This window comes from Carica papaya, chromosome 9 (assembly GCF_054855325.1).
Source record: "Carica papaya isolate Zhongbai chromosome 9, ASM5485532v1, whole genome shotgun sequence".
NCBI lineage: Eukaryota > Viridiplantae > Streptophyta > Magnoliopsida > Brassicales > Caricaceae > Carica > Carica papaya.
Genome location: NC_142317.1, coordinates 35,013,875 through 35,028,697, shown reverse-complemented (window position 1 = coordinate 35,028,697; position 14,823 = coordinate 35,013,875).

The following is a 14,823-nucleotide window of genomic DNA, read 5'->3' as shown; positions in this document are numbered from 1 at the left end:
AAAGAAAGCAAAGCAAAGCAAAGCAAAGCACACGTGCAAACAATTTTGAAAGGACAATGATTTATTGGATTATGTGGTTAGATGAAAACAAATGATTTGAAGGGACAAGCACCACCAACGGGCGCACGGTATGTGGAGTGAGGTCAAACACCACTTTCAACAGTACACACAGATATATAATATATATATATATATATATATATATATACACTGCATGGTTATTTACTCTTTTATCTTTTGGTGTGAATATTTACTATTTCATATAAATATTAAATTGGTTTATGCAATATTTTTCTAATATTAATCTTTTTGTCCTTTAAATTCTTTTATTTTCCAAAAATATGTATTAAGTTTTAGTAGAGTTGTCGAGTAACGACAAATTGAACACGTAAAAACATTTTTGGTCGTGTAAGTTTTTACATTAAATGTTATGTATTATCTGACGTGTAAAAAATATTTTTAAATATTAAAAATATAAAATTATAATGGTAGATTTTTTTTTAGACACCAACAGAAAGATAACGTCTGATATAAAAATTTATTCGTGTATACAATTTTGTTGTTAATATGACAAATTTACTAACGATACTAAATACGTTTAATAAATAAGAACTAATATACAATTAAAAGTAGTCGTATATTCAATTTATTATCACGTAATAAATTTACTAATAATACCATATACACGTAATAGATGAAAAGTAACACGTATATTTTCTAAAAGAAGACAAATCAAAGAAACAAAAAATTAGTACATGAATAAATTCGAATATTTACGAATAGCGTAAATAGATAATTTCGCATTTAGAACTTCAATATCTTCATTGTTCTATGAAGTTAGAGTTCAATTCTTATACTTTGCATCCTTTTATCATATCATATGATAGTGGAGGGACAAACAAAACCCTCTTTTTCTTTTTGTTATTTTTATATTTTGCATGGACCCAAAATAAGAAATACTCACTTCCATTCAAGCTTTGAAAGAGACTCAAAAGAATATCTCCTTTTCATGGACATGGTGGGAGATCTTCAACCTTTTCTAATTTCACACAAGAAAAAAAAAAAGAGAGTAGGCTCTAGAGTTCTACGCTCCTTCTTCCTTTCTCATTTCTATCAGTTAGGCTGCCTGCTTTTTGACCCGTTTTCATTTCTTGATCTCACGTAAGATTTAATAGTCACGACAACGTCAATTATATTTAAATGGGATTAAGTTTTCGTTGCTTAATCATCGATTTATATTTTTAACAAATAGTCGTGAGTTGAATAACCTGAAAGATAATTCATTGTTTTGGGAGTCTATCTCAAAAGTTATTGAGAAATCGAATCGTAATTACAATTTAAAGTGTAAGTACAAACTTACATATTTCTTTTAAGGAAGTTTTTAGTACTTTTCAATTATTTGTTTTGGATTATGTATACAAAGTTTATTCCCCCTTGCACTTCACTCTTAGTAAATAGTTATCTATAGGAACTACCCTCTCTGTATATATGCATATTCTTTGTAGTTTAACAAAGTTCAAATAATCATTGAATAATTAAAAATATTTATAAAAAAATGACAAGTACAACATATTATATATATATAACCATAAATTGTGTAATAAAATGTATGAAAGAAATCAACAATGGCCTCTATGGTCAAATTTTGATTAATTTAAATACTTACTGAATATTTCTCCAATGCTTTGTCTTGGTTGGGTTCTAAAATATTACTAGCATTAGCAACCAAAAATCAAGTTCTAATTTTTAAAAGTCTTGGAAGATTCTAGATTTTTGTTCTTAGAAAACCGACTTCTCTTTCAAAAAATTTATCTCAATACTAAACGAGAATTAAGTCATCAGGTTTAGATTATGCTCTCGTACGTATCATTGTTTAGAGATTATATATACTGTATTATGACTAAATATGCATATTATTTAACTGATGAATACATGTATTTTTGTTTTTACAAAATCTAACACTTACATATTATTTCCTTTAAAAACTTTAAACCCATTAACAATTCTCATCAAGAAAACCTAATTCTTTTTCAAAAAATTTTACCCATTACTAAACGAGAATTAAGTCGTCATATTTAAATTATGTTAATGTACGTATCACTATTTAGAGATTATATATACTGTATTATGACTGAATATGCACATCATTTAACTGATGAATACGTGTATTCTTTATTAAAAAAATATAAAATATATTTTCATAAATCATGCTAAATTTCAATTTTTTGGCACAAACAAAGAGAATATAGTGTATAGTATGGATTGCATATTGGTGTGTGTGTATATGCGTATAGGTGTGTATGACAACATTAAAAGAATTAAAACAACAATTCCCCTATAAATGTAAAAGATATGAAGAGAAAGAAAAGGTTGTGTGTGGGAATGCAAGACTAATGTTGTTTCTTGAACTTGAAATGCACTTAAAGGAGTTCTTATACATTACATATAGTTTTTTTGTATGCATGGGATCTCTAAATAATCCCTAAAACGAAGGCTTGAGATTTCATTAGTTAATTAATTACTTAAATTACTTCTTCTCATTGGAAGTAAAGTTGTTCATATCACATGGGAAAGGACAACGTGCTCCACACCCCAATAACTAAATTATCTCAAAATAAATACACCCATAATGTATATGTATATATATATATATACATATAGATATAACTTGTATGTAACTAGTGGAAGTTAAATTAAATCATTTGTGAAATGCATGAATCTTCATGATCATGACTCCCTAAAAAAAATTAGATAATCATGCACCTCTTCGGTGATAAATGCACGCGCGCACACACATATATATATATATATATATAATATAGATATGTTAGAGTAAAGCTATGTATAATTTTAAAATAAGCCTTTTGTGCCAATTTTTTAAGTTAATTTTTATGTACTAAAATTAAATTTCTCCACCGTGTTAATTATTGTTAGATATATACGAGTATAAATATAAATTTAATACGGTATTTGATAATTTGGATTACTTGTATATTATTGTCAGATCATATAAGACACTCATTTGGATACAGTGTGATATGGTATTTGATACCGTTTCATACCCAAAGAGAGGTAAACTAAAGTAGCCTCGTGAAGAAACAATATAGAAAAAGATGCTCGCAAGTTTTGGCTTTTGTTTCACAAAACTTGCATAATTTAGGGTTAAGAAAAGTAGGATAAATGGACGTATCTGGTACAGGTTCATGTAATATTCTCTGCTGTAGGAATTTATGCCACGGTAAAATATTAGCTTTCTATAATGCTTTTTAAAGGCGAAATTCACTTTTATGTCTAAAATTGATAGATGTAGAAGATAGAGTAATGTAAGCTGATTAGGTAGTGAATTCAGATTGAGAATGGCTAAAGCCATTAGAAAAAAAGGGAATTGCTACTAAAAAATGCTAGGTTTCCGAGTGTTGGTAGAGGTTACGAGGCATGGGAGAGATAAGTATAGGTAGCTTATGGACTCAAGGATTCATCTAAATATGGACAATAGTTCGTTATTCAATAACTCTATAGACTCTTAGGGTCAGGACTTGCCTACTAACTAAGAATCTATTATAAAATAGGAAGTCTTTCAATGAGAGGGAGTAAGAAGGAAAAAGAAGATCTTAGAGGTATTTAATTCCAATGACTTAGATTTAAAGTTTCACTGAACTTGTAGGGTTGTCTATCATAATTTATCTAAGAAAGATAGATTAAAAAGATTTAAATCTTAATAGTTTTAACCCTTAAATATTTAAGAAGTATAAGGATTTTCCAACTGAAAATGAGAGAATATTACCCACAGGCATATAAAAACTTTATTTGTGTTATTTTTAGGAATAACATTTGCATAACATGAGCATATAAAAACTCCAAGATAATTATATATATGTTATTAATGATATAGTAGGTGAAATAAAAATAAATAACTTAACTAATGTCATTAACAACCTATATATGGTTATCTTGAAGTTTTTATATGTCTATATAGGAAGCTTAATTACACGTAAATTTACAAATTGATAACAACTTAAAAATCTTCATGTCGTTAAGAAGATAATATGCAGGGACTCAACATTAAGGTTGCTCAGGCAACCATTTCTCTCTCCGTCGTAGATAAGGTAATCATTCTCCACTAGGCTACACTAATATTTTGAAGTAGCAAATCTCTCCCATTTGGAATTCTTCTCTACATATCGTCTGATCGATATCTGTAACTTATTTTCATAATAGAGTATCCATATAATACTCGTTTTAAATTACCTTGCAATCGTATATCTATCGCAATAAGGTATCTTTGTTTAACTGGTAAGTTAAGTTAAAGGACTTGAAATTCACGTATTGCGTTATCCCAATTTTATTTAAATTGACACAACTAGGCCCAAGAGAATTAGTTGATCTTTTTTCTTTCCTTTTTTGCCCCTACTAGAAAGATGAAATTAGGGTTTTCAATCGACTGTAATATACTTTAAAGAAAGAAAAAAAAACATTGCATTATGAAAGTATTATATATATAATTACCCTAATTAAGAACTCCGTACTAACTTTTTTAAAAAAATATATATTTTTCAACTCATTCAGCTACTATCGAAAATAAAATTAAAAATTAAGTACTTTTTAGATGTTTCGATCATTATTTGTAACCTTAAATATTTTGATAGTTTGAAAAATTCTTTAACTCTTAAGTTTTGGACCCCACTTTGACTAGAAGGTATTTTCTTATAATATCATAAATTATTTAATTATATAAAATAAAAAATATATAGATATATATATAAGAGTAAAAAGTTGTGAAACTCAAGGAGAAAACAGGTTGGCAAGAAAATCCCAGCCGTCCATCTGGATAGATATTTAAACGGTCGAGATCGGCCTAACAGGCATGCGGATAACGTTAGATGGGTGGGCTTTGCAACTGTCACGGCGTATCATCTCGACAGCGCTGTCACAGACGGGATTAATATATTTTAATGTAATTAAATTAATTTTAATTAAACCAAAATTTAATTTTAATTTAAAAAGTATTAAATTAATTAAGTTGATTAAGCAGGCAGGCGTACGTCAGCGTGGAAACTGGGTTGGTAATATATAAATGCAGGCACGATACGTATTTAATATTATTATAATAATATTTATATAATTAAAAGAATATAGTATGATTAATTAATTAATTAATTAATTAATTAATTAAAATAGGAGATGGTTCACATGACGAGAGATGGTTTTTAATTAAATATTAATTAATTAACTGTCTTTAATTAAATATTATCTGATATTTAAAGTATAAAATATATATATATATAATTAAAAATATAAAATTAAAAAATAAATCTTCTTCTTCTTCCTTCTAGTTATAAAAATTAAGTTTTTTTTTTCCTTAAAATTATTAAAAATTAATTTAAAATAAATACTAAATTTTATAAACTAATTTAACAATTTATTAAATTTCTGAAAACTATATATTTACTCACATAGGCCATGCATGTACATACACATATACATATACATATATATATATATGTTAATTTTTTTTTTTGTAGTGAAATATTATAATGGTGAGAATAGAAAAACAAATTAGAAATATATATATATATATATATATATATATAGGATGGAAGTGGGAGAATCCAAATTCGATTTGGTAATGTTGTAAACAGGGGAATGATAGATGATGCATGGAACGTGTTGTCTCATCACCAATCAATCATTTAAATAACCCAAAAATAAAATAAAATATTCCCAATTACATATTTATTTTCATATATATATATATATTAGTTATAATTAATTAAATTTTTCATTTAATCATAAAAAATTTATAAAAAAAATGGGATTTTTTTAATTGTATAAAAAATTATAATAATATTTTTTAAAAAAAAAATTAGTGATTTTTTTAATATAATTTTTAATATATTAATTAATTAGAAGGAATAAACAATTTAACTTCAATGCCAACTTAGTGGGTTTTATAATTAGAGTTGCTTTTTAAGTGGGTAATATATATAAATTCCTCCGACTACGTCTAAAACATGCTATACATAGATATATATAATATATATATACACACACATATATGTATGTATGCATGTGTTGTGGGTAGTACTCATTTCAAACTCATGTGGTGAATTTAATAGGGCACTTGGGACTTGGTTAATTTCTGTTATTTTCGATTTCCAACTAATATATAATTTATTTTATTAATATATATATATATATACATAACAATATATACCAACCATATTAATTAATATAATATATGTTACCTATTTATATATTTATAATAGCCGAGTTGAGTTTCGAAGAACTTTGAAAAGTCAAAGTGGAACTCGTTTGACCCGCTAGTATTTTTTGAGTAACTTGAATCTTACTATACAAACTCAGCATTTAAAAAAAAAAAAAATCATATCGAGTTATATTTAGTCGTATTAGATTAAGCAAGTTCTTATTTAAAATGTTGTAATATTTGAATTCAGAATTTAATACGGAATTAATTTTAATATTTTAAAATATATAAAAAATTTATTTTTAAAATTAATAAATTTTAATTTAATGTAAAATTATAAAAAAAATAAGTTACGAATAAAATTGAAAATAATTTTGAAAAAAAATATAACGACTTCGAAAATTCAAAAGGAAATGTATGTAAAAATTTAAGTGCGGAAGCGAAATAAAAGATTTTGGTTAATATTTCTTACATAATAACTTAAAAATACTAAACAATATTAAAGAATAAGTCATCTAAAGGAAATACGAGAAATGAGAAAAATAAAAAAAATTATAAGATATCTAGTATCTACTCGCCGTCTTCTTGTGGATCGGGCTCGGGAACCAGGTCCTCCTGATCTGAAATGGTTAAATAAGAAATGAGCTACACTAGTCCAATAAGGACACCACACTATATCACTGTCGCAGAAGTAAAGGTTGATAGAAAACAAAAAACAACTAATGGAACACAAATTTTAAACAAATTCATTTATCAATAATCAAACCATTTACCGTCCACTTACCGCAGTGGGATTTATAAAAACAACCTATGGAGACAATAACGTTATAAATATCATGAATTCATATATAATATGTAACATAGCACATATCATACTTTTATATTCAGATCATCAAACAACAATTGTATTCTTTTATCAGCCTACTAGTATCCATGAAAATCCATAGAGGTCATCGCTACACGTGAACCATTCCTTTTTACAAACTTAATTCCAGGGCCGTCCCCATACCCCGTTCGGTATGAGCGCCAATTGACCAAGTCTTCATACCTCGTCCGGTATGAGACAACGTTCATAGTAGGGTTCCCTATGAACTCGGTCCGTCCACCATCTCACAAGATATCTAGTGAGGCTGTCATCTTATCCATTTATCAAATCACATCCCATTCTTATTTGTCCTTAGTCTCTGTTAACAACTCAAACATGAATACATATACAAGTAACGTGCATCCAGCAAAGCAAGCATATCTTAGATTCCCAAAACCAAATAGTAATGAAGTAAGCAGTGATACATGCATTCAAAACCATAGAATAAATAAAACAGATACCATAATGCATTTAAACTGTAAAATAAATTAAGTAGGAATCGATAGAGAATAATTTCCAATTTCGGACTCCATTAGCAACCTTAATTAATTATACATATCTATTAATTTACAAAAATATAATATTACCATTTATTCGAACTTTAATTCCATGATAAAAAATAGGGTGAGGGGTCCTTACTTAATTTGACGCCAAAAATTAGATTTTCACTGCACCTACGAACGGTTCCTAGGTTCCCTAAATTTTTTCTCGGGAACTGAAACGCGCTTACGGTACCTATACAAGTCCCAAATAACTCAAAAATCAGACCCAGGGCCTACTCGGCCAATTTTAAAATTCCAGCACGGCGGCTCTGCCGTGCTCCGACGACGGCGTCATCGCCCGAGCCGACGATCCACCTTGGATTGGCTGTTTTTGGATAAATTCAGCCGAACTTGCACCGGTTCCTGTGAGAAAACACACTTAGGACCCTCGGTGGCCCGAAAAAATACAGAAAATTGAAACTCACCGGCAGTGGGGCTCTCCAGTGCGGCAGCTCCTCCGGCTCACGTTGCGATTGAGTGTTTTGCTCCGATCAACCTGTAGAGGAGGAAACGATGATCACAAAGGTGAAAAAATTACGTCGAACGGGAATTGGAAAGGGCCTCATCGGAGATAAAAACTGAGACACCCCGCGGCGGTGCCGTTGGGCTTCGGTGGCATTTTCCGATAAGTTGGTCGGTAATTTCACTTCGATTTGGCCATAGGTGGGTTTAGAATCGAATTCTGAGCAAAGGGTAGAATTTTTACCTCATTTAGCGGCCAAAAATTGCTCCGGTACGGCGGTGGGTGGCGTCAGTCGGCTCCCTGGCGGCCGGGCTGTCTTCTCCAGCGAGGGGCTCTAGCGACTAAAGTTAGGGTTTGGGTGCAGATGAGATTATTTATAACCATCCACTTTTGATCTGAGCCGTCCATCGCATTTAATCTGGACTGTTCGATCGTGATTAAATAGGAAATGAATCTGGACCGTCCGTGTGTGATGCAATATGGGCCGTCCGTGCGCGCGGGAACGGATCTCAGCCATTCGATCGCGAGCACGCGGATCGCCCACGTGGCTCCCTTCCGCGTGGCCTCTCGCTTCAGTGTCTCTGCCACCTGGCGCGTCCTGGTTGGCCGAGGCTGCTGGCCGGCCAACTCACGTGGTGTAATTTTTTAAAATTATGTTTTAACCCACAGTTTTCGATTTTTCTTTCGAAAAATACCCCTAGAACCCAAATTTTCACCTTTTTTTCCCAAAATTATTTTCAATTAAATCCTTAAATAATTTTTACCCATTATTATTATTATTATTATTATTATTATTTCTATTAAATTAAATTTAATTATATTAATACTTATTTATATTTATATAGAATAAAAATAAAATAATAATAATGAAAATAAAAAGGAATTTCTTGGGTGTTACAAAAAATGAGTGAAAATTTGGGTTCGGATTGTGTTTTTTTTAAAAAAATCAGAAACTGGATATTAGAATGCAAATAAAAAAATTTTGGCCACGTAGGACCGCCCAATCAGCAATCTCGACCAATCGGAGTACGTTACGTGGCGAGACACGCTGACTCGGTGCCACGCTGGTGATTTACGTGCCTCGTAATCGGACGACCCAGAAGTGATCCAGCATGCGTGGACGGTCGAGATCAAATGTGATAAACGGTCTAGATTCGTTTACTCATTAAGCGCAATCGAACGGTCGAGATTAAATGCGATGAACGGCTCAAATTAAAGCAAAATGAGTATAAATATTTTGCATCACATTGAACCTGAACCTTAACCGCCAGTCTCCCACTAGAAAAGAAGAACCTGTCGCCGAAAAAGGGAGCCGACCGCCAATCGCCTTCACACTGGAGCCACCTCTGACCGCCAAAAAAGATAAAAATTCTTGTACTTGCTCAGTGTAACGGCCCCGGAAATATTAAAATGAAATGAGTCTTTAAATATATCAAATGCGGAAGCGAGATCAAAATTTCAGTTAACATCCCTTACACGAAAACCAAAAACGTACTTAAATTATAAAAGGTTAAACTAACTAAAAGAGAAACTCAAAAACAAAGCTATGAGCATGACTACAGAGTCTCTAGGCATCCCTTTCGTCGTCCTCCTGCGGAACGGGCTCGGGAACCATGTCTTCCTGATCTGAAATGGTTAAATAAGGAGTGAGCTACACTAGCCCAGTAAGAACATCACGATATCTCACCGTCACGGAGGTAAAAGTGGGTAGAAAATACAAAAAGACCAATGGAGCACAATTTACAATAAACTCGCTTATTAACATAAAAACCTTTACCATCCACTTACCTCGGTGGAATTTATGGAAACAATATAAGAAAAACAATAACATTATCATAATCATGAAATAATATAAGCTATAAAACATAGCACTTATCACGCCTCTTGTAATTCAATCATTGTACAACATATCCTTTTCTCATTTACCAGCCTACTAGTATCCGTGGGGGTCCATAGGGGTCCCGCTACCCGTTAACCTTTAACATTCATAATCACTTTCCAGGGCCGTCCCCATACCCCGTCCGGTATGGGCGCCAAAACCATAAACCTCAATACCCCGTCCGGTATGAGGGTGAAACGGGCCATCCCCATACCCCGTCCGGTATGGGCGCCAAAACCATAAGATCTCCATACCCCGTCCGGCATGTGAGATCACAATCCCGGTAGGGTTCCCTACGGACCCGGTCCGTCCACCATCTCCCAGGATATCTAGTCAGGCTGACCCCCATAATACAATTATCAGTCTACACAATCTTTCATTTTTCTTTTCCTCAGTCAGCATCATCAATTCACATTTAAACAAGCAAATCGTAATTCATGCCAAACAGACAACATACAGTATCAGTTTTTCAGTCATTCAACCCATAATTAATAAAAACGTAGTATATGCACACAAATATGTAAAATGAACACATCAAACCTCATTTTGCATTTAAAGCTGTAAACAGGCTAAATACAGTAAATCACCAATCACACTAGACTCGGGCTCCATTAGCCACCTTAAGCAATTTCACACATTCGTTAATTCAAGAAATACCGTTTTATCATTTTGAACTTTAATACCGTGATAGGAAATAGGGTGAAGGGTCCTTACTTGTTTTCGGGATCCGAATACGGTTCACAGTGCGCCTACAGCCGTCCCTAATTTTTCCTGAATTTTTCCCGGGGAACTGAAACTCACTAACGGTACCTGCACGTGTTCCAAAAATCTCAAATTAGGCTCAGGGCCCCTTTTTGGCCAATATCGCAACTCCGGCACGGCGGCTCCGCCGTGCTCAAGCGGCGGCGATTCGCCTCGAGTTGGCTGTTTTCGGCCGTTTCCGGCCGAATTCGGCCACACTCGCATCGGTCCCTGCAAGAAAACAACCCTAGGGCCCTCGGGGGGCCAAAAAAATCACGGAGAGATGGAGCTTACCGGCGGCGACGCTCTCGGGTGCGGCGGCTCTCCGGCGAGGTTCGGGGTTTGGTGATTCGGCTCCGGTCAACCTGTAGAGAAAAGAATGGTGATCACGATGATATAAAAATTGTATCGAACGGAGGCCGGGAAGGGCCTCGTCGGAGGCAAAAACCGATAGGGGGCGCGGCGGAGCCGCTGGTATTCGGCCGCGTATTCCGGCCATTTGGCCCGGATTTTGGCTTCGATTTGGCCACAGGAGGAATCAGCGTGGAAAAACGAGTCGGGGGTATGAAATTTACCTCGATCGGCGGTCGAAAATTTCCCCGGTGCGGCGGCGGGTGGCGGCGGTCGGCCTCTGGTTCGTCGTCTCCGGCGATCGGCAGGCGGCTAGGGTTTGTGGTCTGGTGTGGGGGTTCTATTTATAACCCCTTGCCTTTTGATCTCAGCCGTCCGTTTTGTTTTAATCTGGGCCGTTCGTTTTTGATTGAATCTGGGCCGTCCGTGCGATTGAATCTGGGTCGTCCGATCGCGCGATTGATCTGAGCCGTCGGATCGCACCCACGCGGATCGCCAACGTGGCTCCTTTTCGGAGTGACGTGGTCTTGCCACGTGGCAGGCCCCTGTTGGCCGGGACTGCTGACCGGGCCTGCTGACGTGGCTGCTGACGTGGTTTTTTTTTTTTTTTTTCCTCCTCCTTTCCGGGTGCTACACTCGGAGTTCGTTTCCGAGCACCTCTAAGGCCATATCGGAGCAAAACGAATGGCGGGTGAGTCGAAAACTGAAGGTAAAACCCGTAACCTCCTCCGATGAGCCATTTTTTGTTTTTCATTTCGTGCGATTTTTTCTACTATTGTGTTTACCGTTCTGTTTTCTACAGATTAACCGAAGAAAAAATTTCAGCCGCGAATATGAGCCGGCAGATCTGCCGCACCTGAAAAATTCTACCGCCGGTAGGATTCTTTTTCTAATTTTTTTGACAAATCAAGATCCCATAACATGTTTTTTTGTATGAATGTATAAAAAGTCGGCCGAAACTGGCAAAAACTGGCCGAAAATGACCAGGTCGAGGCAAACCGTCGCTACAAGCGATGGTACTGTTGTCGGAGCACGGCGGTGTCACCATGTCGAAACTCTAAAATTGGCCAGAAAGAATTTTTAATACCGATTTTGGATTTTTTGGGGTATTTTTAGGTACGTGAAACATGTTTTAATCTTCGCAGGAAAATTTGAGACACCTGGAGACCGGCAACAGGTGCAGTAAAAAGTTCGGTATTTCGGATACTGATTCGGGTAAGGACTTACCATTTTCTCCATTGCAGCAAATTAAAACTTAATAATTAATAATTGTGTGTTTTTATAGAAAAATTAGAGAACTTTACAAATAATCACATGTCACTATAGAGATAGACCCAGTTAGTTTATAGTCGTTTCTATTTCTGTTTTAAGTTTCTGTATTGCTAATATCTGTTTACTATTATACTGTGCGTAACTCAATTGACGATTTTTAGGGTATTTTTGGTTATTTCGTTATTTGTTTCTCCTGTATTGCGTGCCAGTATTCCGGTCATTGGTTATTTGGCTGTGTTAAATTATATTATTGTTTAAGTGAACGATGAGTCTAAAATGAGATATGATTATTGCATGGTTGATTGTTATGTTGATGGAAATCTGTATAGAAAAGACTTACTGGGTACCCAAGAAAGGGCAAACGGGCCTAGTACATAAGGAACCCTACCATAAACGTTATCTCAGTCGGACGGAACTGGGAAGTCCCTTATCAGTAAAGTTTGGTAGATATGGTTCACCCTCATACCGAACGGAGTATCGAGGTGGTGGCATATTTTGGCGCCCATATTGGATGGGGTATGGGAACGGCCAGTTAACTGTTTAATTGGATATTGGGTTCACGAGTATAAAGACATCGCTATGGACCTCCATAGGTACCGGTAAGCGAGTAAAAATATAAATAATTATTTCTTATTATCTTCTATATGATAAATAATAGTGTATGAATATGAGTTTTCATAAGTTATTGTTGGAAAAGATTTGTTCACACAAATATAGAATGAATGACTTTCTTTATAATAAATGAATTTATATTAAATTAAGGGTTTCATTAGTTGTTTCTCTGATTTTTACCAATCTTCAGTTTTTCCTATATGTGATTAGTGCGATATTCTTACTGGGTCAGTGTAACTCATCCTTTCATTAACTATTTCAAATTAAGAGTACTAAAATTCAGATTCCAATCAACAAGTTAGTTGTGAATAGTTCACCACTCGGACTCCCTTCAAAAACTAGTGAAGGTCGTACTAAGATTGCTTAGTTATTTGTTTCTTGTTTATTTCTTTAATCTTTGTTTATTCTTTTAGAATGGACATTCATGTTACCCTATTGGGCATGCTAATTTATATGTAAAGAATGTAAACTCTAACTTTATTATTTCGCTTTCGCATTTAATTTATGACTTTATTTTTATTTAAGTTTCGGCTCTTTACAAGCGTAATCTCTAATATAAACGATTCACGTGCTTATCTATTTAGCTGAATGATTAATACGTCATTTTATTTATAATAGATTATAAATTTAAGTTAGACTATATTTATTATATATTTTTTTAAAAAAATTATTTTTCGTATTATGATTGACTATATACATCACCTAATCAATGACTATTTCGATTTACCGATAAAAGTATAGCCGATCCATCATAACATAACATAATTATACATATATACATATATATATTTTCATCCTTAAATTGAAAGAAGTTTTTAATAAGTAATTTAATGATCAAATTTAAATTGTCTTATCAAATTAAATACTCTAAATTAACTATTTCCTTACTAAGCATGAATTTGTAACAAAATATTCAATTTGAAATTGGGTTTTGGCTCTTCCAATAATTATAGAATGAGAAAATAAAATTTAAAATAAATTACATACCTAATTTTAAGTTAAGCATTAAATCTTGCCTTTAACAAACATAAATATATATATGTAATAGAAAATATGATTAGACATTAATATATAAATTATAATTAACTTCTACATATAAAATAATTAACATTTAGAAATTGATTGAGAACAAAATATCTTACAAGGTAATTGAATCTTTGTACTAATTTTATCAAATTTTTTAATTAAAAAAATATTTTATAACGGTTAAATTTAATATAGTCGGTTTTAATTTTTTTAAAAAAAAATTTAAAAAAATCTTTTTAATTTTAATATAATAAAAATTAATTAAAAAATTAATATTATGTATATAGCTTAATAAGCCAATATCATACTATATGTATATATATATATATATATACACACACATAGACATATGTGATTATGTTGATAAGTTATAACATTAATTGTTGGTATGAGAAAAGATAAAGATTAGTAATTTTAGGATTAATTAACCTAATCAAATTAAATTAAACTAAGTTAAATTTATATATTATATTGTTAATTTAAGCAATAATAATAATAATTAAATACGAGATTATTAAAAAGAAATTAAGGTTAAAACACAAATTAATTTAATTTAATTTAATATTAAATAGATTTTGTTTTGTTATAAAATGATTAGATTTTGTATTGGACACGTGTTAATTAGATTAGATTAGATACATGTCACCATTGATAAGACGTTTTTTTTTTGGCAATTACTTATTGTGGGGTTTCTTTTTCCTAACCCCCTGCGAAACGTTTCGCTCTCTCTCTCTCTCTCTCTATATGTATATATGTATATATATACACACGTATGGAAAGAAATATATATTGGATCCCACGATATATGGTAATATATATAATATTAATTACCATAATTAAGATGTATAATTAATTAAAATTGAAATT